This window comes from Heterodontus francisci, chromosome 33 (genome assembly GCF_036365525.1).
Source record: "Heterodontus francisci isolate sHetFra1 chromosome 33, sHetFra1.hap1, whole genome shotgun sequence".
Taxonomy (NCBI): domain Eukaryota; kingdom Metazoa; phylum Chordata; class Chondrichthyes; order Heterodontiformes; family Heterodontidae; genus Heterodontus; species Heterodontus francisci.
The window spans coordinates 27,125,239-27,152,247 of NC_090403.1; the positions used below are offsets into that span (position 1 = coordinate 27,125,239).

General features: G+C 43.1%; 1 protein-coding gene across 2 annotated transcripts in view; it reads left to right on the plus strand.

The window, feature by feature from the left end:
• Positions 1 to 8,146: 8,146 nt before the first annotated feature.
• The window catches only part of LOC137348070 (progranulin-like), a 75,199-nt gene continuing 56,336 nt past the window's right edge, over positions 8,147 to 27,009 (plus strand). Inside the window, exon 1 of one of the 2 annotated variants that reach the window (XM_068013221.1) lies at positions 8,147 to 8,253. The gene's annotated coding sequence lies outside the window, so the exon portion shown is untranslated. The remainder of the gene's footprint in view (positions 8,254 to 27,009) is intronic. The other variant, XM_068013224.1, reaches the window with a different exon arrangement.

Genomic DNA, 27,009 nt, shown 5'->3' on the forward strand with positions numbered 1-27,009 from the left:
ATCGCAATATACTACTCCCAATCCCATGCGCTTTAATTTTACATGCTAATCTCTTATGTGGGACTTTGTCGAAAGCCTTCTGAAAGTCCAAATAAACCACACCCACTGGCTGTCCCTCATCAACTTGTGCTAGTTACATCCTCGAAGAATCCTAGTAGATTTGTCAAGCATGATTTCCCTTTCGTAAATCCATGCTGACTCTGTTCAATTCTACCACTGTTCTCCAAGTGCTCTGCTATAAAATATTTGATAATGGACTCTAGAATTTTCCCCACTACCGACGTCAGGCTGACTGGTCTATAATTCCCTGTTTTCTCTCTACCTCCCTTTTTAAATAGTGCGGTTTCATTAGCTACCCTCCAATCTGTAGGAAATATTCCAGAGTCTATAGAATCTTGGAAGATGACCACCAATGCATCCACTATTTCTAGGGCCACTTCCTTAAGTACTCTGGGATGCATACCATCAGGCCCTGGGGATTTATCGGCCTTCAATCCCATCAATTTCCCCAACACCATTTCTATACTAATACTGATTCCCTTCAGTTCCTCCCTCTCACTATACCCTGTGTTGTCTAACATTTCTGGTATGATATTTGTGTCCTTCTTTGTGAAGACAGAACCAAAGTATGCAGCCATTTCTTTCTTCCCTGTAATAAATTCCCCTGTTTCTGACTGGAAGGGATCTACATTTGTCTTCACCAATCTTTTTCTCTTCACATACCTATAGAAACTTTTACAGTCAGTTTTTATGCTCCCTGCAAGCTTACTCTCGTACTCTATTTTCCCCTTCTTAATCAATCCTTTGGTCTTCCTTTGTTGAATTCTAAACTGCTCCCAATCCTCAGGTCTGTTGTTTTTTCTGGCAAATTTGTATGCTTCTTCATTGGATCTAATGCTATCTCTAATTTCCCTTGTAAGCCATGGTTTGGCTACCTTTCCTGTTTTACTTTTGCGCCAGACAGAAATAAACAATTGTTGCAGTTCAGCCATGCACTCTTTGAATGTTTGCCGTTGCCTATCCACTGTCATCCCTTTAAGTACCGTTTCCCAATCCATCATAGCCAACCCGCGCCTCATACCTTTGTAGTTTCCTTTATTAAGATTCAGGACCCTAGTCTCAGAATCAACAACGTCACTCTCCATCTTGATGAAGAATTCTATCATATTATAGTCGCTCATCCTCAAGGGGTCTCACACAACTAGATTGTCAATTATTCCTCTCTCATTACACAATACCCAGTCTAGGATGACCTGTTCTCTAGTTGGTTCCTCAACGTATTGGTCCAGAAAACCATCCCGTATACACTCCATGAATTCCTCCTCTACGGTATTGTGACTAATTTGATTTGCCCAATCTATATGCAGATTAAAGTCACCCATAATTACAAATGTTCCTTTATCACATGCGTCACTAATTTCCTGTTTAATGTCATTCCCAACATGACCAATACTGTTTGGGGGTCTATGTACAACCCCCACTAACGTTTTTTGCCCCTTAGTGTTTCTCAGCACTACCCGTACAGATTCCACATCATCAGAGCTAATATCCTTCCTCACTATTGCGTTAATTTCGTCTTTAACCAGCAATGCAACTCCACTGCCTTTTTCTTTTTGTCTGTCCTTCCTAAATACTGAATACCCCTGGATGTTCATTTCCCATCCCTGGTCACCTTGCAGCCATGTCTCCATAATACCGACTATATCATACCCGTTTACATCTATTTGCGTGATTAATTCATCCAATTTATTGCGAATGCTCTGCGCATTAAGGCACAAAGCCTTAAGGCCTGTCTTTTAAACATTACCTGTCCCCTTCCCACTATTTTTCACTGTGGCCCTGTTTGATTCTGGCCCTTGATTTCTCTGCCTATCACTTTTCTTATTCCCCTTACTGTCTTTTGTTCTTGTCTTTGAGCCCCCCTCCTCTGACTCCTTGCAAAGGTTCCCATTCCCCTGCCATTTTAGCTTAAACCCTCCCCAATCACTCTAGCAAATACTCCCCCTAGGACATCAGTCCCGGTCCTGCCCAGGTGTAACCGTCCAGTTTGTACTGGTCCCACCTCCCCCAGAACTGGTCCGAATGCCCCATGAATCTAAAACCCTCCCCCTCATGCCATCTCTTCAGCCACGTATTCATCCGATATATCCTGCTATTTCTACTCTGATTAGCACGTGGCACTGGTAGTAATCCTGAGATCACTACCTTTGAGTCCTACTTTTCAACTTACTTCTTAACTCCCTATATTCTGCTTTTAGGACCTCATCCTTTTTTTTTAACCTACGTCGTTTGTACCAATGTGTACCACGACAACTGGCTCCCCCTTCAGAATGTCCTGATACAGCCCTGAGACATCCTTGACCCTAGCACCAGGGAGGCAACATACCATCCTGGAGTCTCGATTGCAGTCACAGAAACGCCTATCTATTCCCCTTACAATTGAATCCCCTATAACTATTGCATTCCCATACTTTTTACTACTCCCCTATGCAGCAGAGCCAACCGTGGTGCAACGAATTGGGCTGTTGCTGCTTTCCCCTGAGAGGTCATTCCCCCCAAGAGTATCCAAAGCAGTATATCTGTTTTGCAGGGGAATAGCCACAGGAGATTCCTGCACTGCCTGCCTAGTCCTTTTGCTCTGCCTGGTGGTCACCCATTCCCTTCCTGCCTGTGGAGTCTGAGCCTGCGGTGTGACCACCTCTCTATACGTGCTATCCACGATACTCTCCAGTTCGCAGATGCTTCACAGTGTCCCCAGCCGCTGCTCCTGCTCTGAAACCCAGGCTTCCAGGAGCTGCAGCTGGAGACACCTCCTGCACACATGCTGGTCCCGGGCGCTGGAATTGCACCCAGCTTCCCACATAGAGCATGAGGAGCACACCACGGCTTTGAGCTCTCCTGCCATGACTTAACCCTTTAAATTTAAACCTGTTGGAAGATGCTTAATATCAAATAATATCAATTACTCTAGGGCCCTTCTTCCCTGGTCCTTGTTACTACTGAACTCCCTAAAAAACACTACTTACTATATATGAAAATAACCTGTAGACCTTTCTTACCTTAGTTACTAAGCTAGCTATTTAGAGCTATTCCCTAACAGCAGTTACTCACCAACCAATCACCTTGCAGCTTTCCTGTGATGTCACTGTTGACTTTTTTTTTAAAAACTCCGCGCGCCTGGACTGCTCTCACACAGGTCCGACTGCTCTCCGCTCCCTGTGCCGGAACCACTCAGTATCGCTCCTTCCTGCTGCCGCTGCACTTTTAAACTGTGCTGGTCCCACTGAGTCTCGCTTCATCCCGCTGCCGCTGCACTTTTAAATCTGAAGACAGATGACTTGTTGTAAATGTTATTTTCAAACAAGGCCTCTTGGTGTTCTTTCAATGACACCAGTGAAAAAAAAATCCATGGAATCATTTTCAGTTTTCCCAAATAAAACAATGTCCATAATTCTAAAGTACATGAATCCTCAAAAAAAAACTTATCAAAAAATTAGAAGCATCGTCATAACACATCTACAAGATGCACTGCAGCAACTCGCCAAGCTTCTTTTACAGCACCTCCTGAACCTGAGACTTCAACTATCTTGAAGGACAAGATTAGTAGCAGGCACATGGGAACATCACTGCCACCCTGTTCCCCTCTAAGCCACAAGCTATCCTGACTTGATCATATATCGCCCTTCTTTCACCATTGCTAGATCAAAATCCAAGAATAAAGTAAAACTAAAAAGTCCTACAGGGCAACCTGGCACAGAAACCAAAGAGCATGCTCCGAAGTTAGCCCCAAAATTAGATATTGTGGACAGTTTCAGTGGCATGAAAATTCAAACTTAGTTGAAATGCAGACAGTTCCTTTAACATTTTCTGTCAGGGAAAAAAATGCATGGTGACTTCCTTGTCTGGGGGAGGAGAAGTAAACTTGGAGTCTTGTTATGATTTGCATTGTACATAAAAAAAGGGAAGTACAGTCATGCTATGACTGCAAAATCATGTGAAGTATTTAGTGAACTTAGTCCTTGTTTCAATGATAATACAGATAGCCTGCCAGTTCTCATCGTGCTGAAAAACAAACACACTCTATTAGTTTGATTAAAATGCTGCTAAAATGGACTAAAACGTGTCTGCAGTTATGGTGCCCACACTTGAAAATCTACTCTATCACTTCTTCTTACTAAATTGGGTGGGGTTTTTTTGAAATATGATCCAACAGCCTTGTGATGTGGCTGGTGGGAGGGTGGGGTTTTGTGAATTGGAGACTCATTTCCTTTGTGTACCAGGTCTCTCTTTTGTGTTGTTCCCCTAATTAATATTCTGTTTACTGCTACAGCATCTTTTGGGGTGGTGTAAATTTGTTATTTTCCAAATTTTGCATTATGGGCCACTCCCCTCCCCACCCCCAGGAAATTTTAGGATGCTTGTAGAGACACTCTGCAAATGTAAACATACACTCCTAACCTCCAAATGACAGTTTCAGCTAACCAAAGAAAACCAGTACCCTCACTGCAGAAAATTTCATTTTATTAGTGTACAGCAACAGAAATAATCTATTAGAAAATTAACAGGAACCAAAAAAAGGATTGAACGTTGAATTCTCAAAACATTTCATCATGCCTGATAACCAGATCCCTTCAGGGAGCAGGAGCTCTGAAGAAGGGTCACTGACCCGAAACGTTAACTCTGCTTCTCTTTCCACAGATAATGCCAGACCTGCTGAGTGGTTCCAGCATTTCTTGTTTTTATTTCAGATTTCCAGCATCCGCAGTATTTTGCTTTTATTTTGGAGAAACACTGCATTTTGCTGTGCTAAAACCCTTCAGGCTGAGGTATAATTAGCACAAAAAATCCCCTTAAACAAAACAAATCCACAATTGACAACAACATGCACTGATACAGCACCTTTAATGAGTAAAAGATTCCAAGGCACTTCACGGGAGTGTAACCAAACAAAATTTGAAATAAAAACAGAAAGTGCTGGAAATACTCAACAGGTCTGACAGCATCTGGCAGAGAGAAATGGAGTTAATGTTTCAGTCTGGGACCTTTCATCAGAACGGATGTCCATAGTGAAGTGGAGGCAGTTAGGGCTAGGAAATTGGAAATTGTTGAAATCACATGGGGCGCCAGAAGAGTCACGGATGTAACTGGGAAGAGACTGAACCAGGGGAGAAAAAATACAGTCATGATAGGAAGAAATATGTTCAGTGGGGCAGGGACAGGCTGAAACGATGGGTCTACCAGAACAGTCCTGTTTGTGGATTTTGGGAAGGAGGTAGAAGTGGGCTGTCCAGGGTTGCAGGACTGATTTGGGAAGCTGTAGAGCATGGTTGTCCAACATACGGCCCGTGGACCAGAGTCCGGCCCTCCAAAGGTTTCCATCCGACCCGTGGCTGTAAACTTTTGGAATGTGAGGCACCTCAACGGGCGGTTATAGATTTGTCAGGACCCCACTCCCACACAACATGGCTGTGCCCTGCAGAGATGCGGTGTTCACAGCCTGTCTCTGTTATCCACATTTATGGTGAGTGCACAGATGGGGAACAGAGAACGAGAGACAGAGACAGAGACAGGAAGTGCGGGGAAACAGACAGACTGAGACTGAAAGAGAAAGGGGGAGACAGACAGATAGAGAGAGGGGGGAGAGGGAAAGACAGGCAGTGAGAGGCGGAGGAAGAGACAGACAGAGAGAGACAGGGGATACGGAGAGACAGACAGATGGGGGAGAGGGAGAGAAAGAGAGAGAGGAGATGACAGAGATATCAACATGACTCCTGACAGATGGACATCTATCTGGGGTACAACGCATTGCTACATCAAGTGTGTGGGCAGAGATTGAGTACTTATGCAAGCTAAAACAATGCCAGGTATGTCACTAAATCAGTGTTCAATATAGTGACCAGAAAGTAAATCAATCAATTAGTCTCCTCATTTAAAGCTTCTTCACAAAAATGCATGTTTGTTGTTGTTTTTATTAATAGTAGGAAAAATTTTTAATGCCTTTATCGTTCTGAAATTTTCTCACCTGCCCCCTATGTCGGACAAAAGTAGTAATGTGCTCCCCCCCCATGTGAAAAGATTGGACACCCTTGCTGTACAAGGAAGATCTCCAGAGGAGATGAGGTCAGTGACAGTCCTGGAGACAGTGGCTTGATGTTCGGTGGTGGGGTCATGGTCCAGGGGGAGGTAGTAAGAAGTGTCTGAGAGTTGACGCTCAGCCTCTGCAAGGTAGAGGTCAGTACGCCAGACAACAACAGCACCGTGCTTGTCAGCAGGTTTGATCACAGTGTCGGAGATTAGATCTGAGAGAATGGAGTGCAGTAAATTCAGAAGGAGACATATTAGAGTGAGTGGGTGGAGCAGAGAAATGAAGACGGATGATGCCATGCTGACAGTTCTCAATGAAAAGATCAAGAGTGGGTACGAGGCCAGAGGGAGGGATCCAGGTGGAGGGAGAATACTGGAGGCAGGCGAATAGGTCTGCTGGTTGGGGGAGGACTCATGGCCAAAGAAGTGAGCCCAGAAACAAAGGCGATGAAAGAAGAGCTCAACATCATGTTGAGTGCAAAATTCATTGAGATGAGGTGTAAAGGGAAAAACTGAGTCCTTTGCTCAGTACTGATCGTTCAGCACCAGAGAGGGGGAAGGTCAGAAGGTATTGTGAATGCACGGCAAGGGGTGAGATTGGGATAAGGCATGGGGTCAAAGGGAAGAAAGCTCTGGAGGGGCATTGGTCCCCATAAGATGCTGGAGCTTTTTAAAAAATATATATTTTATTTTTTAACCATGTGCCTGTCTTAAACATGTTTTTGCTTTCAGACAGAACTGTTCATTATTTTGCCATTAACACTCTCTCTGGACTAATGCTTTGTCTTTTAATACAACTATTAGCGCTCTGCCATGTAATCTCTCCTGCCCTCTGCTCTATCACATCTTTCCTTTTGTCTTCTTCCTCACCTATCCCCTTTCATTTGCTCAAAGCCTACAACATATCTAATCTTTTCCAGTTCTGCTGAAAGGTCACAGACCTGAAATGTTAACTCTGGTTCTCTCTCCACAGATGCTGCCAGACCTGCTGAGTATTTCCAGATATCTTAGAGAGTTGTGTGGCTGGAGGAGATTACAGAAAGGGCTTGGGTAAGGCGGGGGGAATGGGGATTTGCATAGAGGAATTTGAAAACAAGAATGAGAATTTTAAACTCAGTGTTGCTTAACTGGGAGCGAATGTCGGAAAGTTGTTTTTATTCACATGTGGCAGAATCATTTTGCTTGCCAAACACTCTCAAATCAGATTCAAATGCTTCACATTTTATTTCAATGACATTATTGCACTACTTGCACATAACATATTGTGGCAAATGTAACAAGAAGCTGGAAAGCCTGGAGAAACTCCTTCTTAAAGGTTTTTAAGCAGATTCCCAGGCTGCCTGTCACTTTTGTGGTCTGGTTGAGTTCACATCAGTGGAATGCGATAGGTTGCAGCCCCTCTTCCACTATTTGATGGGCTGCTCCTTCATTTTTGGCTACACATCTGTCCCAGGTTCTAGTTCTTTGGCCACTCAGTGTGGAGGGGGGTGTTGGGCAAGTCAGAGGACCTCCTGGTGGGACTGCTCCTGGCCAAAGTAGCCATTACCAAGGCGAGGCAGCATATGGGTTCCGAAGAAGGGTCACTGACCCGAAACGTTAACTCTGCTTCTCTTTCCACAGATGCTGCCAGACCTGCTGAGTGGTTCCAGCATTTCTTGTTTTTATTTCAGATTTCCAGCATCCGCAGTATTTTGCTTTTATATGGTTGACGGCGTTGTTCAATAGGACTGCCTGCCTCTCTTCCGTAGCTATATCCATGCCCAGAGGGAGCAGGTGGCGTCTGCGTGTATGCTTGTGGCCTTCCGCAACCGTTGGGCACTGAAGAGCCTGGAGTGCATAGTCTAGAGGGGAATAATATCCTGATTTAATTTTATAATTTTTTTCTAAATTTGGATATATTATTTGTGTTCCTGTAAAAAACGGGGGCACTTTGTGTTAATTGGATTGCTGACTGATGGCACATGGGTCATGCCAGTTGGCACCAACATGAAAGGAGAAACTCCAGCTCAGAAAAAGCACAAGTGGTGATTTCTGAGGAGACTGAGGTCGGAAGCCCCGCCCATTCCTGTAAGCCCCGCCCAGCCCGCCGCGAGCCCAGGCTCATGTGACCGGCCTTCCACTGCGAGGAGAAGCGGGACAGGGTGCTGAAGAGTGGCAGAGCCGGGGGAGGTGAGTTCGGTGTGGGTGAACGGCTCATCTCGGTAGGGCACGGGGAGGCTGAGGGCCTCGATGAAGAGTAGTGAAGGTCGGCCGGAGCCCGCGGAAGCGGCTCATCTGGTGCAAGGTGGTACCATCCCGGGCTGCACCGGTGAAGCGGCGCCCGCATAGCGGGCGATGCAGGATTTAACCCGGCTTAATGGCGGCGGCGGGGAGGGGTGGAACTGTGGCCCCCCTTCTCTCCCCGCCCGGACCCCCCCACCGACCCCTTTCCCTCCCGCCTGGACCCCCCTACCGACCCCTTTCCCTCCCGCCCGGACCCCCCCCCTACCCCTTTCCCGCCCGGAACCCCCCCCCCCCTTTCCCGCCCGGACCCCCCTTTCGTCCCTCACCCACCTATCACCCCGCAACACACACGGTCCCGCAATAAGCAACCCTAATACTCTGCCTGAATCTGATTTATAAACTTTCATATTTATCTGCCTTTAATTTCCTTGTTTCAATTGTCTGATGGGGTGGGGATAGATTAATTGTGCTAGTGAAAGAGGTAATAAAAGTTTGTGCTTCTAACCTGTCATGTCATGGGTGTTGCTATGCTACTGCTTTATACTGGAAAAAATGCTCCTGCCTTGGAGATCGGACTAATTTTGTGATACGCTTGCACTCTTCTTTCACAGCAATAAGAACAGTAACTTACATTTATATGGCACCTTTAATGCTGTTAACTGTCCCAAAGCGCTTCACAGGAGTGTTACTAAACAAAATCTGACATTGCACAGCATGAGATATTAGGATGGATGACCAAAAGCTTGGCCAAAGATGTAGATTTTAAAGGAGGAGAGAGCTTGAGGTAGAGAGGTTTAGGGAGCGAATTCCAGTGCTTAAGGCCGCCTCTGGCGTCACCAGAATTGCAGGAGCACTTGTATTAACACTGTTCATGCAGGGACCAGAGAATCATTTTTCTTCCCTTTGCTCATTTGGGAGCTGGTATAAAGGGGCCTGTATTATCTACTCTTCCAGCCACTTGGGATCCCAGGAACGATTGGGTCCTGATAGTGATGTGGTGTGGAATTCCCTCCTTTTGTAGTGTTGTTAGTAATCAGAGCACTATAAGCCTGGTGTTTGTGGCATATATACTGTTATGAAAGTAAAAGCACCTCTTGTCACCTATAGAGTGGCATTTAGGGGTAGGTTTGTAGCCCCCCCCCCAGTCAGGAATGGTTAATGATAAAAGAAGGCAATAGAAGAGAAAAGAGAAAGAAAATGCACTTCAAAAAGTCTGTCATGCAATTTAATGTTTTAAAGTGATCGAGCTGCTGTTTCCACTTATGGAAGTTTGTAAGGTCCCTTTCTTTCTAAGGTTACAACCAGGTGAGCAATGTGTCTTGGGGCCTTTGGCTGTCTTCACCTGGTCTTATTGTAACAGGGTTTAATTTTAAACACACTGTGTTGAGCTCCCCTTTTTGGTAATCCTTGTTCACAGTTTCCAATTATAAGGTAAAGAACTGAGCACACTCAGGCTTTCTTTGGTTTAAAGCAGAAAGAGGAAATTTATTAAAACCTTAAACTTAAACTCTAATACGGTTCACGCCTATGGATATACGACACACTCATGCTAGTATGTACACGTGATATAAACATAAAGATAGGAATAGAAAAGGGCAGAAGAAAAGATAAGTAGAACAGTTTGAGGCAATATCTTGCTGCTGTTTCTCGAGCTCGCTGTAGTCCTTGATTGAAGATATGGTCTTGCGATTCGTTGGGGCCCAGTAATCATCTTAAAACTTTATTCACGTGACAAACCCTTCTCTCTTTGAGTTTCACGCGTTTTCACAAGATTCAATTCCGTGGAAAGAGATGAAGCATGCAGACAGGAGAGGTCGTTACTCCATGAGCACATGGCTTTGTCTGAGTTCAAATCCAGAAAAACTCCCAGGTTGCCCTGCAGGTTAGTCATGTGACTAGTTCCTTATACAGAACAGTCTCCACATCCTTATAATAAAAGCAAAATACTGCCGATGCTGGAAATCTGAAATAAAAACAAGAAATGCTGGAAATACTCAGGTCTGGCAGCATCTGTGGAGAGAGAAGCAGAGTTAATGTTTCAGGTCAGTGACTCTTCTTCAGAACCTTCACATCCTTGGTTGGAGGTTCAAATTTCTCTGTCACAGCCAGTCAGCCATGTGACCAAAACTAATCAGACCACTTCTGTGTATTGGAGTTGTCTGGTACTATGCAAATGTCCTTCCAGTCAGAGATTACTATTTTTAAAGTTTTAATGTTCATGTGGTGAAATAATGTGTGCCTCAGTCTTGGCAGGTGGGGTTTGCCTGACACTAATTACAGAGCAAGTCAGAGAATGAATATTGTTTCCTGTTTAATGGAGCTTTCTGTAGCCTTGCATTGTGTAATCTGTTGACAAAGCTGTCTCGGTTCTGGTTCAGATATTGCTTAAGGAAGCAAATTCAAATATAAGGTGCCCTGTGGCTCATTTTAATGGAAGTATTGACTGAAACATTTGTGCTCTAAAATAATCTTGTTAGACATATTTATAAAATGAAATCCCTTTTTCCTGGGTATGCCTTGACCTTTCCCATGTGTCTGTTAAAGTGGAACTGCTGGTGTTCAGGTTATAAGTGTATGGGGAAATCTTTGCACAGAAACAAGTCGAAATGATTTATGCTGGTGCTTATACTCCACATGAGCCTCCTCCCACTTGAATTGCTCCTTCCCAAACTGCGCCTCCCATTTCATATGCCAACCATTTGACTAAAGATTTAGGGAAAACTTGTACAAAATTATCGCCTTTGGAAGCAATGTACAAAAGAAGGGTATGCTTCCCCTGATATTTGCTTATGAGAGCGCTAGTGAATATGGCTTTTTTTAAGAAAAAAACTTTTGCGAGTCCTTGATTGGCAGCTGCCATGTTGGAACGGGCACTGAGTTATATTAACTAGTCATTTTTGATATTCATAGCTGTTGGCCGATGACACCAAAGTAGGAGGTGTGGCAAACAGTGAGGATGATGTGATCTGCCTGCAACAGGGCATAGATAGGCTAGCAGAATGGGCAGACGGGTCATTCTCAGGATGGCATGCTGTAACTAGTGGGGTACCATAAAGATCAGTGCTGAGGCCACAGGTATTCACAATCTATATAAACGATTTGAATGTGGGAACCAAATGTAATATTTCTAAATTTGCTGATGACACAAACTAGGTGGGAATGTAAGTTGTGAGGAGAATGCAAGGAGGCTTCAAGGGGACTTGAACAGGTTAAGTGAGCGGGCAAGAACATGGCAGATGGAATATAATATGAATAAGTGAGAAGTTATCCACTTTGGTAGAAAAAAAAAGTATTTCTATATGGAGAGAGGTTGGGAAGTGTTAATGTCCAAAGGGACCTGGGTGTCCTTGCTCATGAATCACTAAAAGCTAGCATGCAGGTGCAGCGAGCAATTAAGGCGGCAAATCGTATGTTGGCCTTCATCGCAAGGGGATTTGATTACAAGAGTAAAAATGTCTTGCTGCAATTGGATAAAGCCTTGGTGAGACCACACCTGGAGTACTGTGTACAGTTTTGGTCTCCTTACCTAAGGAAGGATATACTTATCATAGTCAGGGGGGGGGCAACAAAGGTTCACCAGACTAATGCCCGGGATGGTGGGATTGTCTTATGAGGAAAGATTGAGGAAACTGGGCTAGCATTCTCTGGAGTTTCGAAGAGAGAGGTGAGATCATTGCAACTTACAAAATATTTATAGGGCGTGACAGGGTGGATGTAAATAGGATGTTTCCCAGCTCGTGAATGTAGAACCAGGGGACAAAGTCTCGGAATAAGGGGTAGACCATTTAAGACTGAGATGAGGAGGAATTTCTTCACTCACAGGGTGGTGAATCTTTGGAATTCTCTCCCCCAGAGGGCTGTGGAAGCTCAATCATTGAGCAGGGTCAAGACAGAAATCAATAGATTTCTGGATATTAATGACATCAAGGGATATGGGGATAGCGTGGGAAAGTGGCTTTGAGGATGATCAGCCATGATCTAATAGAATAGCAGAGCAGGCTCAATGGGCTGAATGGCCTACTCCTATGTTCCTATAACTGCACACAATACTCCAGTTGGGGCCTAACCAGAGGTTTAGGAAGGTTCAGCATAACTTCCCCACTTTTCTACTCAATGCCTCTGTTTATGAAGCCCAAAATCCCATATGCTTTACTAATCACTCCCTCAATATGTCCTGCCACCTTCAAAGACTGATGCACATTCACCCACAGGTCCCTCTGCTCCCACACACTCTTTAGAAATGTACCATTAAGTACATGGTGCATCGCCATATTCCTTCTGCCAAAATGCATTATCTCACACCTATCAATATTAAATTCCATCTACCTCCCGTCTGCCCATTCTGCTAGCCTTTCTATGCCCTGTTGCAGGCAGTTCACATCATCCTCCCTGTTTGCCACACCTCCTACTTTGGTGTCATCGGCCAACAGCTATGAATATCAAAAATGACTAGTTAATATAACTCAGTGCCCGTTCCAACATGGCAGCTGCCAATCAAGGACTCGCAAAAGTTTTTTTCTTAAAAAAAGCCATATTCACTAGCGCTCTCATAAGCAAATATCAGGGGAAGCATACCCTTCTTTTGTACATTGCTTCCAAAGGCGATAATTTTGTACAAGTTTTCCCTAAATCTTTAGTCATTTATTCCCACTCTCTGTTTTCTGTCTGTTCGCCAATCTCGATCCATACCAGTATGTTACCCCCAATCCCATGTGCTCCAATTTTGTTTGCTGACCTGTGTGGGACCTTTATCAAAAGCCTTCTGAAAATCCAAATACACCACATCCACTGGTTTCCCCCTTATCTGTCCTACAAGTAACATCCTCAAACAGCACTAACAGGTTTGTCTACCACGATTTCCCTTTCATAAATTCATGTTGACTCTGCCCAATTATATCATTATTTTCTAAGTGTCTAGTTATCACATCCTTTATAATAGGTTCTAACATTTTCCCTACTATTGACGCAAGACTAATGAAGTCTGTAGTTCTCCATTTTCTCTCTCCCTCCCTTCTTAAATAGTGGGGTTACATTTGCTAATTTCCAGTCTGCAGGAACCTTTTCCGAATCTATAGCATTTTGAAAGATAAGCACCAGTGCATTCAATATCTCTATAGCCTCCTCCTTCAGCGCTCTTTGTAGCTCATCTGGTCCAGAGGATTTATCTATTATAGAGTCATCGCGTTATACAGCACAGAAACAGGCCCTTCGGCCCATCCTGTCTGTGCAGGCCATCAAGCACCTAACTATTGTCATGGTCCTGTAGTTTTTTTTTGGGAATATGCGGTTTGCCTTTAAGGCTTGCAAGGGGTCAGTATTGCTTTAAGAGCCGGCAAGCCTTGGGAGTTATAGGAAGGTGCATTTTCGTTGCCTGACACATGGCCATTTGGAGACTGCGATTCAAAGGGTGCATTCTCAATGCCATGGAAATAGCCACTGGGAGTGAGCCTGATGCAATACCTTTATTACAATTCAGTTTGCACCAGTGGTTCGTAAGACCGTTTACAGACAGGAGACACAGAGGACACAGCTGTGATGAGCACACCTGAAAAAAGAGCTCTCTACCATTTAAACTGAAGGAAGAGGATTTTAGTCTGATTATTATCTCTCAAAATTCTAAAAACATCAAGCAAAGACAGAGATCTCTGTTAATTTAAATTGAAGAAAGGGAAGCTATACTGTGGCAATCTTTATTCCCTCAAAAACTCGAAAGTCAGGTTGATTCGGTTGAAAGTGTTTGCAAGTCGTTAATTGGACTGTAAATTTGCAAGGACTCTAATTTTTCTATTTTTAAATGTTCATAGTGTTTAAGAATTTAGTTCTTTTAATTAAAGAGTTAATTTGCTGATTTAAAGACACCTGCTTTGGTTTGCCTCATTCGGGGGTTAATAGCTGGTACAGTTTGGTGGGTCTTTAATTTGGAAAGTTTTTAAATGATGTGTTAGCCGATCTGTGGAATGGCAGGATTGAATTAATAGTGTGTTGGTCCCACCACAGTCAGAATTATATATTTTGATTTGGGGGGCTTTGACAGGAGCGGTTGGTCGTAACGCTATTCTAATCCCATTTTCCAGGACTTGGCCCGTAGCCTTGTATGCTATGGCGTTTCAAGTGCTCATCTAAAAATTTCTTAAATGTTGTGAGGGTTCCTGCCTCTACCACCTCTTCAGGCCGTGCGTTCCAGATTCCAACCACCCTCTGGATGAAAATTTATTTCCTCAAATCCACTCTAAGCCTCCTGTCCCTTACCTTAAATCTATGCTCCCTGGTGATTGATCTGTCTGCTAAGGGAAAAAGTGTCTTCCTATCTAACCTATCAATGCCCCTACATAATTTTGTATACCTCAATCATATCTCCCCTCAGCCTTCTCTGCTCTAAGGAAAACAACCCTAGCCTTTTCAGTCTCTCTTCATAGCTGAAATGCTCCAGCCCAGGCAACGTCCTGGTGAATCTCCTCTGCACCTTCTCCAGTGCAATCACATCCTTCCTATAGTGTGATGTCCAGAATTATACACAGTACTCCAGCTGTGGCCTAACTAGCGTTTTATACAGCTCCATCATAACCTCCCTGCTCTTATATTCTATGCCTCGGCTAATAAAGGCAAGTATCCCATATGCCTTCCTAACCACCTTATCTATCTGTGCTGCTGCCTTCAGTGATCTATGGACAAGTACACCAAGGTCTCTCTGACCCTCTGTACTTCCTAGGGTCCTACCATCCGTTGTATATTCCCTTGCCTTGTTGCTCCTCCCAAAATGCATCATCTCACACTTCAGGATTAGATTCCATTTGCCACTGCTCTGCCCATCTTACCAGCCCATCTATATCGTCCTGTAATCGAAGGCTTTCCTCCTCACTATTTACGACTACACCAATTTTCATGTCATCTGCGAACTTACTGATCATACTTCCTATATTCACGTCTAAATCATTAATGTACACTACAAAAAGCAAGGGTCCCAGCACTGATCCCTGCGGTACACCACTGGTCACAGGCTTCCACTCGCAAAAACAACCATTACCCACTGCCTCCTGCCACAAAGCTAATTTTGGATCCAATTTGCCAAATTTTCTTGGATCCCATGGGCTCTTACTACCTTAACCAATCTCCCATGCAGGACCTTATCAAAAGCCTTACTGAAGTCCATCTAGACCACATCAGCTGCTTATCCTCATCTACACATTTCGTCACCGCCTAAAAGAATTCAATCAAGTTAGTCAGACATGATCTCCCCCTGACAAAGCCATGCTGACTATCCCTGATTAATCCCTGCCTCTCCAAGTGGAGATTAATCCTGTCCCTCAGAAATGTTTCCAATATTTTCCCTACCACTGATGTTAGACTCACCGGCCTGTAATTACCTGGTTTATCCCTGCTACCCTTCTTAAATAATGGTACCGCATTCGCTGTTCTCTAATAGAGCATAGAACAGTACAGCACAGTACAGGCCCTTTGGCCCACGATGTTGTGCCAACCCTTTAACCTACTCTAAGATCAAACTACCTACATACCCTTCATTCTACGATCATCCATGTACCTATCCAAGAACAAAGAACAACAAAGAACAAAGAAAATTACAGCACAGGAACAGGCCCTTCGGTCCTCCAAGCCTGCGCCGATCCAGATCCTCTATCTAAACATGTCGCCTATTTTCTAAGGGTCTGTATCTCTTTGCTTCCTGCCCATTCATGTATCTGTCTAGATACATCTTAAAAGACGCTATCGTGCCCGCGTCTACCACCTCCGCTGGCAACGCGTTCCAGGCACCCACCACCCTCTGCGTAAAGAACTTTCCACGCATATCCCCCCTAAACTTTTCCCTTCTCACTTTGAACTCGTGACCCCCTAGTAATTGAATCCCCCACTCTGGGGGGAAAAAGCTTCTTGCTATCCACCCTGTCTATACCTCTCATGATTTTGTACACCTCAATCAGGCCCCCCCTCAACCTCCGTCTTTCTAATGAAAATAATCCTAATCTGCTCAACCTCTCTTCATAGCTAGCGCCCTCCATACCAGGCAACATCCTGGTGAACCTCCTCTGCACCCTCTCCAAAGCATCTACATCCTTTTGGTAATGTGGCGACCAGAACTGCACGCAGTATTCCAAATGTGGCGGAACCAAAGTCTTATACAACTGTAACATGACCTGCCAACCCTTGTACTCAGTACCCCGTCCGATGAAGGAAAGCATGCCGTATGTCGCCTTGACCACTGTATTGACCAGCGTTGCAACCTTCAGGGAACAATGGAACTGAACACCCAAATCTCTCTGTACATCAATTTTCCCCAGGATTTTTCCATTTACTGTATAGTTCACTCTTGAATTGGATCTTCCAAAATGCATCACCTCGCATTTGCCTTGATTGAACTCCATCTGCCATTTCTCTGTCCAACTCTCCAATCTATCTATATTCTGCTGTATTCTCTGACAGTCCCCTTCACTATCTGCTACTCCACCAATCTTAGTGTCGTCTGCAAACTTGCTAATCAGACCACCTATACTTTCCTCCAAATAAGAGTCGCTTAAATGTCCCTAATGTATCTGCTTCTACTACCACCGCTGGCAGTGCATTCCATGCACCCACCACTCTCTGTGTAAAGAACCTACCTCTGACATCTCCCCTAAACCTTCCTCCAATCACCTTAAAATTATGCCCCCTGGTGATAGCCCTTTCCACCCTGGGGAAAAGTCTCTGGCTATCCACTCTATGCCTCTCATCATCTTGTACACCTCTATCAAGTCACCTCTCATCCTTCTTCGCTCCAATGAGAATCCTCTGGTACCTCTCCTATGGCCAGAGAGGATTTGGAAATTTGTGTCAGAGCTCCTGCAATCTCCTCCCTTGCCTAACATCACAGCTTGGGATGCATCTCATCTGGGCCTGGGGATTTATCCACTTTTACGCCCACTAAAACAGCTAATACTTACTCCCTTGCAATGCTAATTTGTTCAAGTATATCACAATCCCCCTCCCTGATCTCTACACCTACATCGTCCTTCTCCATAGTGAGCACAGATAAAAAGTAATCATTTAAAACCTCACCTATGTCCTCCGGCTCCACAGACACACACTGCCACTTTGGTGCCTAATGGGCCCTACTCTTATCCATTTGCCCTTAATATACTTATAAAACGCCTTAGGATTTTCCTTTATCTTGCCCACCAGTGTTTTTTCATGTCCCCTCTTCGCTCTCCAAATTACTTTTTTAAGTACCCTTCTATACTTTCTATACTCCTCTAGTGTCTCCACTGTTTTCAGCTCTCTGAATCTGCCATAAGCCTCTTTTTTTTTTGTAGATCCAATCCTCTATCTCCCTTGACATCCAGGGTTCCCTGTACTTGTTGGTCCTACCCTTCACCTTAATGGGTACATGTTACCTCTATTAATACGAATTTCTGTCAGTTCCTCATTTTTCACAAGTCCCTTGGTTCCCTATTATTTCTGGGAAATTTTCTGTATTTCCTCCATGCAGACAAACACAAAGTAATTGTTTAGTGTCTCCGCCCTATCCCTATTCTCTTATAAATTCTCCTGTCTCTGCCTGTAGTAGACCCATATTTGTCCTTGCTAATCTTTTCATTTTCACATGCTTAAATAAGGTTTTACAGTTTGCCTTTTGTTTCTTGCTAGCTTGTATTCATATTCTCTTTTCCCTTTATCAGTTTCTTGGTCATCCTTTGCTGAATTCTGAACACTCCCAATAGTTAATGGGAGATTTAATAGAAATATACAAGACTATGACAGGCTTAGATAAGTTAGACAAGGAAAAGCTGTTTCCATTAACTAATGGTACAAGGTCTAGGGACACAGGTTGAAAGTTTTGGGCAAGAGATGTAAGGGGAATATGAGGAACTTTTTTACGCAGTGGGTGGTAATGACCTGGAACTCGCTGCCCCCAAGGATGGTAGAAGTGGAGACGATCAATGACTTCAAAAGAAAATTGGATGGCTACTTGAAGGAAATAAACTTGCAGGGCTATGGGGATCGAGCTGGGGCATGGGACTGAATGAATAAGCTTCGTAGAGAGCCGACATGGACTTGATGGGCCAAATGGCTTCCTGTGCCGTAAATTACTCTATGACTCTATTTACCGTGCCCCATCCACCAGCAGTGTATGCTGTCCATTTGGAGGTCCTCAGTCTTTGTACAGTGAAGTGTAGTGTTTGTAAACATTTTTTGCAGGCTGTGGTTTTTCTGTACACACAACAGCTCAGTGACATCAGAAACTCAATAGAGTGGGGAATGAAATATGTAGCCCACGATAAAATCTGTCTGAAATTCTACTGGAAGCAATTAATATGTTGTCATTATGCTCCTTTTTACAATGCTAAAATGTGAGAGTCATATTTTATTAATGCTGCTGTGAAGTGCCTTGCAATCTTTTCCCATGTTAAATGCAAGTTGCTGTGAAGTCACTTCACCAAAAAACCTTTTTCTTGATATTTGGCTCATTGCTTACTGGCATTTAGAGTGACATGTAGGTCTTGGAAAAAGGTGGCTAAGTTCCTTTGTAGAAAACAGACCTCAAAAATGGGGATGTTCAAATCAGAGCTCCTCATTCTGACTTTCAGTACAGAAATGTAATATCTTGGTATAGGGAAACTGTGGTATTGGTTATACCACTTGTGAGTGGTTTTTAACAATGTGCTTAATGTGGGGTGAGGCTGTCGCCTTGTAAAAACTCTTAATAGTATCAAAGTCTGATAACTGGCCTTGATTTTTTTTGGCTCTGAACTTTGAGGAACCTCTACCCAGAACAGCAAGAGTTGCTTTTTTTTCCCCCCCCAAAGAGTCTTGCAGTGTTAACCTTGAGTGAGTTGTATTTAAGTTTTGATTTTACCTGTTTATTTGTGTTATTGCAATGCAGTAATTATTACTTAAGTACTGAACTTCTTTTTCTGCCTCTGTACAAACGTGGCAGTAGATATGTGATACCTGAACAGGATTATTGATGGAGTACGCTGTTGTCCAGTATCCTCCACCCTGGACTTGGAGTGGAAATGGGGGTTAATGCTCTTATTTTCAGTCTTGTTTCTTGGGATCAAACCTGTTATGAAGCCGTTGAGGATTTGACATTTGTAAAAATGATAAATGGACTGAACTCTCTGAGGCTGACTAGAAGCTATCGTTCCAATCCTAAACTTCAAAGGTTTTAAAGATGCATTGCTTCACTATGTATACATAGTGATCACTACCAATACAGGAAAGATTGTGCTTGAACCAATGTTTTGTGTGATTCTCTCATTCACCAACTATCACTGAGTCCTTAACCCAACAGATCAAAATGTCCTTTCAGACACGCCACATGTTTGGAAGCACAGAATCTTAATGTACTGTTAGCTTTTCACAGTACGAAAATTTCACAAATTGGTTCATCTTTACTACAGATCGTGTTCAGATCCATTTTTAAGTTAGTTTTGGATTTTTTAAAATCTCCTTTGCTAATTTTTGTTAATGCTGTCCAGAAGGCATTGGCTCTGCTGGGGTTCCACTGGTGTCTGGTACCCTTTAGTACTTGCTTAAGCCACTGTTATTCCTGTGTGAACCATAATATTGAGGGCCAGAAGTTTGTTTGACTGTTATGTATTGTAGCAGAGCCCTTATGTCCTTACTAATGCTCATTGACATGCATTGCAGTAGTAGAAGCTGGGTAATAATCGAGAGCTTCCACTGATTTTCTTTTTCCATCCATAATCCAGGAATACGAGTAGCCATATTACCACCTCAGCCAAGTCAACTTATCAAGGGTTGAACCTGAGACCATCCTGGTCGTTATGTCTTAGCTAAACACTGTGTAAATTCATTGAACCATTGGGGTTTCCTGCATGGTCAATGTGGCATTTTACCTGAGATTTACATAGAATTATATAGAATATGCAGCTGGGGATTTTACTGAGGTCCCAACGTCGGGATCCGTGGCGGCCCACCATGAAGTCCGATGTTGGGAGTGCCAGGCATGATCTTCCCCGTGGTGGTGAGGCTCCTTGGTGGGCCCCTCTGCCGCTGGGCAACAGGACCCGGCTTTACATATTTTTAAATGAAGTAAATGAATGCATTTGAATAAAATTTTAAGTGATCTTACCTTCTGGCCTGAATCTTCCGAGCAGTGGCCAGCACTCAACGTGGCTTCATTTTCCCGTCTAGGGAAAGCAGGCGCCACTGAGGGGGGAAGGGGGGAACTTAGGATATTTAGCGCATTGGATGGGTTCCGATCACCATTAATAGTGTAATGGGGGGCGGGGGGAAGAGGGGTGATCTCTGCACTTTGATCAGTTTGTGGGGGCGAAGGGGGAAGGTCAAGTGTTGCAGGTAAGTGTTTTGGTGGGTGGAAAGGGCAACTATTGCACTTAATTGTTATGGGGGAGCAGGAAGGAGCGAGAGATACATTGAGGGAGGGTAACCCTATAAAAATTTAAAGATGCTGGTAGGGCTGGCTGCCCTTTAAAATGGCACCAGTGCCTGTGCACAGGCAGCTGCGCCGTTGCTGGCGGCACTGAACCCAGCCTCTCCACATGATTGGGGTGGGGGGTTGGGCAGCCCCACCAGCGGTGGGAGAAGAAAATTCAGCCCTGGCTATTTGTCCCAACTAGTCTGTGCTGGTGTTTGTATTTCACAAGAGTCTCCTCCCATTCTATCTACGTCAACTCGGTCTTTGACCCTATCTATTCCTTTTTCTCATGTACTTGTATAGTTTCCTTTTGAAAGCATCTAACCATTGCCTTCAGCCACTTCCTAATGTTGTGAGTTTCACTTTCAAACCACTCTGAGTAAAGAAATTTCTCCTTATTTCCCTACTTGATTTATTGGTGACCACTTTGTGTTTCTGCTGCCTAGTTTTGGATTCTTCCATGAGTAGAAACATTCTGCACCTATCCTGTCGAGCCCCTTCATAATTTTAAAAACCCCTATCAAGTCTCCTTTAAGTCTTCTCTTTATTAAAGAAAAAAGTTCCAACCTGTTCAAACTTTCCTGATATCCTGTAATCTCTCAGTTCTGGTATCATCCTTGTAAATCTTTTTTTCACTTCCTCCAGTGCTTCAGTGTCCTTTTTTTATAGTATGGAGACCAGAAATGTCCACAGTACTCTGTGTGGTCTGACTAGGCTTCTATTCATACCTTCACTGCTTTTAAATTCTATACTTCTAGACATAAATTCCAACTCCTTGTTAGCACTTTTAATTGCTTTGCTGCCATGTGATGCTTATTTTCATGATTTGATTTTTGGGGAAATTAATTTTATCAAGTTTGGGCATTTGAGATGGTACTTGTAAAGGAAGTTCCAGTAATGCTCTTGTTTTTAGCTCTTACAGTACTGTTATCAGTATTTCAGTTAAGTATAATAGTGAGGGACACTATTTTCATAATATATCCAATTTGAACTGAATGCTCAAAAAAATAGTGTATCTGGAGAGCATTCTGAACAGTCTGATCTGATGAAGTGCTTCTACTTACAGGTGGTAGAGATGGGAGCAGTGCGAGGTGCTGAATTAAGAGTAATGGACAAGAAGTGTGGGCTCGTTATTGAATGTGTTTGACTCAATACAGGCTTAAGCCTGGTGCCATTTTTTTGGCTAAATTCTTGGATGTTAAAATCTGTTTTTACTTTCCAAATTCAACAGGTGTCGTCACTCCCAGGTTTCTGCCATCTTCCCATTCTTGAGTATTTAGATTTTGCTGTATGCAAGTAGTGTCTGTGGTTTTTATGGTTTTCTCTGCCCTCCCTTCCGCTGCATTTTCCAAAATATGTATGGTGTGTAACATTTATGGAGGAACATAACCAGTTGAACTGTGTTATTTTCACCTGGGTATAAGTTTTTTTCTAAGTATTTAGAAGATATTCTGAGGGGGAGTCCTGCTCTTGATGCTGCATGTAAGCAGTGAATTGTGGCATTACCTTGCCTTGTCCCAGCCAACCATATGGCAATGGTTTTGTTTGAAGCAAGATTTCCTGATTGTTTCACATATGTTATTTTGTCCTGCCGTGTTTCTGGCATGTGATAAATTGTTTTGCTTTGAGCCATCCATTTTCAGTCAGTTGAACCTCTAACCTTTATCAGTTACGCTTTGAAGCACTTTCATGCAAGCAAGATCCGAATGGCATTTTGTGTTCTTGACGCAACTGTGTGTTTTTGAGGAAAAATGACACTGGGGAACTGTTGATGTTAGCTGCTGGTCATTCCTCCAGTAGCTGAAATAACAGTGGGGTAGGAATTTGGTGATGGTGCTGGTTGGAGTTGAATCTTTATTTTTCTGTTTGACGAAGAATTTTGGGTTTCACTCAAAGCGGATAAAAAGAATAACTAATTTGCTGGCAATTAGAAATTCAAAACAAAGGCCTTAACATTATGCTGAGAGAAAATGAAACCATGTTATTCCTGTTAAAATAGCAGACAAAAGAATTTAAGAACATAAGTCCAGAATGAGAAAAGGTCATTTTCCCCACCAAGATTGATCTATTGTCGACTTTGTCTCCACACTGCTCGGTTGATACCATGCCTCACCTTGGGAAAGGGGACAAGTTCTTCTATTAATGCATCTCTGTCAATCTCTCTATTTGCATGTCAAAGCAGCCTCTTAAAACTGTTAATGAACCCTAAATCAGTAAGATGTGCTGGGGTCATTTGAACACATTACCTTGTGGAGGGAATGTCTTTTTTCCCCTGCTTTTTGACTTTGTCCAGGGCTTGTGAATTCTGTTTTTCTGTGATCCAGTTTGATTGTCCAAGTTTAATAATTAAATTATTTTCAAGACCTTCATCCTCTGGAGGACCAGAGGCGTTAGGTGTCCATGTGTATAAATGACTAAAAGCTGGTGCATCTGGCAAAAACTGTCACTGAACGTTTCTTTTGTTCGATTAAAATTCAGATTGATGAACATATTGGATTTTTGGTTGGTATTACTGCTGAAACTCCTTAGCATAAAGTCTGCAGGGGTGGAAAGTGCTACTGTTGTTCTGGGTGTTTGCAGTACTCATTTCTTCAGTCACATGATAGTTTCGACAGAGTGAGAGGCAGGCGGTCCAGTACTTCCTAGCTTCGTCTGTTTAATTTCCCTCAATGAAGGCTGGAGTGTCAAGTATTTCCAATTTTTCTTCCCAAATTCAACCAGCATCTGAATCTTTTTAGACTTGGAGGGCTCAGTGTGAGGAGACAGTTGTGTCTAATGATCCAGAACAATAACTACTGCTCATCAGTTAGGCCAGCAACCAAGTTGAGATTCTCTTGCTGTATTAGCTTTAAACTGTGGAACTTAAAATTTGTGCATTGAGAAACTAGCCTGTTGATTTTTGCAGTAAAGTGAATCCTGTAAACTAATGATGGACACCTTAAAATCACAGAATTGTTACAGTGCCGAAGGAGGCCATTCGGCACCTTCTGTCCACACAGCAATTTCCTGATTTCCACGTTTAACTGTACGTGTGTGGTTGCTGGATGTTGCTGTCCGATTTCTACTTCAATTTCAGTGAGCGCTGATTAGCCTCACTGTTCTTTCTACAACAAAATTTGGCCTGTAGTGTTCCTATGGTCTGTCTGTTTTATTGGTATGATGAAAAGCAAGAGGATTTGTGCTGCAAAGCTTGAAAATGTGGTTAGTTTTTGAGACCACTTTGTCTCCCTTGAGTCTTCAGTATGCTCTTGTCTTGCTATTTTCAAAGTCGAGCAGCAGATGTTCTGAAAGTTTTTGATATCTATTACTGAGTTGACTTGTTTAATTAGGGAAGTGTGATCTTGGGGTACATTTTGAACACCCAGGTGCTTTTTGTTTAATCAAATGCTCACCAAGTTTTTTTTTTAATGTAAAAGACTTCTTTCAATAAAAAAGACTTCTGCATTTTATTCTGGATTTGTGCCATTCTTGTTAGCACATTGTAAGTAGGCAAACATCATTGAGCTGGACAATAGGGGGCATTGGAGGATGGTGGTGTTGATTGTGTCAAAGGGTGCATAGAACAAGGAAGGTTAATGCACTTCGGTCACAGGATGTCACTTGTGACTTTCATTAGAGCCGTTTGTGTTATGACAGGGACAGAAACTTACTTGGAGAGATTAAAATATGGAATTGATGGGCACGGATCTGGGAGGCATCAATACATTCAAGGATTTTGGAGATGATGTAGCTTGCACTGTGAGGTTAGAGTAGTGACAGCATTTTGAAAGGAGCAGATATAGTATCCAGGGCCAGGGAATGATATACAATGACAGCAAGCCCGGGTGTCAGGAAAAGACGTTCGATGATTAGTTTAGTTTAATGGGGATGAGTCAAGGCAACAGGAGGCAGATCTCATGGACAAGAGCTCCAACAGGCCCCATGGACTTCAGGGGACAAAGATGGGGAAATACCAAAGAGAATGACTGGGATGGGATTGAGTAAAGCTTTTGAGGAGGATGAGAGCGTTAAAGGCGGAGGTGAGCAAATGGTCCGCTGCAAAAAGATCACACTGAATCAAAGGCCAAGACCTAAACAGTTGGGAGTTTGAAAGTGCAGTTTCAGTATTTTCCAAAGATAGATGCAGAGTGAATTGGGGTTGGAGATGGGCTGCATGGTTGTGATGGTGAAGGATATAGGAAGTGGTTGTAGATTGCCTTGTCAGTGATCGAGTCCATGGTCATGGAGAAGCCACTTGAGATGGCAAGGGTAGGAGAATTTATGTGGAGTCAGCAGTTTAGAGAGGCCAGGAGGAATTCGGAGCAGAGAGGGTAAGGAATCTGCAACGGAGATTGAAATCACCTAAGGATGAGGAGTCGCTCGGTGCGAAGCCGAGAGTGGATATTTCCATGAGAAACTCTGGAGGCTGGGTGGTGATAGTGAATGAGGATTTCAAAGGAGAGGCAAGAAAAGTTGAACAGGGTAAGATGACTATCTCAGTCAATTCTGGAACACAACAATTAAGCAGAGCTAATTTTGGTAATTTACCTGAGGGAGATTGGGTTCTTTCACCTTTAGAAATTCAGTATTGCTCATTTTATTTATGTATTTATTGTACCTGGCTCTGCTTAAAGTCAGTATAGTGTGTTGGTGTTTGGCATTATGGCTGTTCGGTAGGCCTGTTTTAGCTTCAGTGTCTTATTCCTCAGTAGTAAATGTCTTGATGCCATTTGGTAAAGATTCCATGTGCAAATCTTACAACACTTGAGTGTAAATGATTGGTCATATGTTATGCTTGAATTTAAACTCCTCGGGGTCCCATTATTGTCACTGCTGTCCAGGTACTTGTTGCATTGAGGCCTAGCACCTAAACGTTCACGTGACCATTGTAGTTATACCTCTTAGAATTGTCAGAAAATACCTGGCAGAATCTAAGGCCATGAAAGGTGTCTGATAAACTAAACCATTTGAACAGAATATGTATGTATGTATGTTTAAAGTAGAGATTAACAGATTCTAAATGCCAGTGACATCAAGGGATATGGAGGTAGTGTGGGGAAAAAGGCATTGAAGTGGATGGTCAGCCATGATTATATTGAATGGCGGAGCAGGCTTGATGGACTGAATGGCCTACTCCTCCTATGTTCTTTTGTAGAAGAATGTGCTTATTTGGGTTTCAAATATCTATGTGGAGGTTGAAGAATGGAGAGATTGTACTTAAAATGTACAGCACAGAAACCGGCTATTCGGCCCAAATAGTTTGGGCCGGTGTTGATGCTGTACAGGGGCTTCCTCCCATCCCCCTTCATATTATATCAGCACAACCTTCTTTCTGTTCCTTCCTCCCTCGTGCACTTTACCTCGTGCACTTTACCTCTTGCTGTATGCTGTCCACCTCAAATACTTGGTAGCAAGCTCTGCATTCTTACTACTCTTGGAGTAAAGAAGTATCGCCTGGGTTCCCCAATGGATTTATTGGTGATTATCTTGTATTTATGGCCCCTATTTTTTATTTTAAGGAGGAAAAGAAATTGAGAGCATTGAAGCTGGAAGTCAAAAAAAAAAAATAAGCAGAGCTGCTGTGGCTTCAGGCTGGGATTGAATAAAATTCCATTTATGTAACGGTGATAATCTTAGACTTCACAACGTGTACTATGTTTTATTCTAATTAGAAGTACCTAGTATCCATGGTAGCAATGCGCACTTTGCTGCAAAGAAAAAGGCAGACTTCTCTGCATTTAAGCCATGTTTGGCTTACCAGTCCTCTTGGAGTCACCAAGAATTAAAAGATTAATCTTCTGGACATTGCAGCAATAAAAAAAATTATTTGTTACATAAATATTGGAGATGGAGGTAAAGGCTGTTTGACCAGGTCTGGTGGTTAGAGGTGCGAAGGCAAGCTGGAACCTCCACGAATATGTCCAACTGCAATTGCCAACCCTACCTTTGATCATGTAAATTACTTTCCATGACTTTAAATATTAAGAAAACCTTTATCCTAAAATTAATTATTAAACTTCAAGTGTTTCTAAAATTTTCAATATAATTCTCAGCACAAAAAATGCAGCTGTACATGCCGAGCTCCACTATTCACCCAATGTCCTATGCAACATTTATCCCTCAACCAACAGATTATCTTGTCTTTTATTACTGCTTGAGGCACTTGGCTGTGCACAGATTGTTGCTGCATTTCCCTACATTCAACAATGATAGCACTTGAAAAGTACCTTGTTGGCTGCATAGTACTTCAGGACATCCTGAATGGCATTCTATAAGTACAAGTTTGTTCAGCTTTTTCATAGTGTCCTGAGCAACCAGTATAACATGTT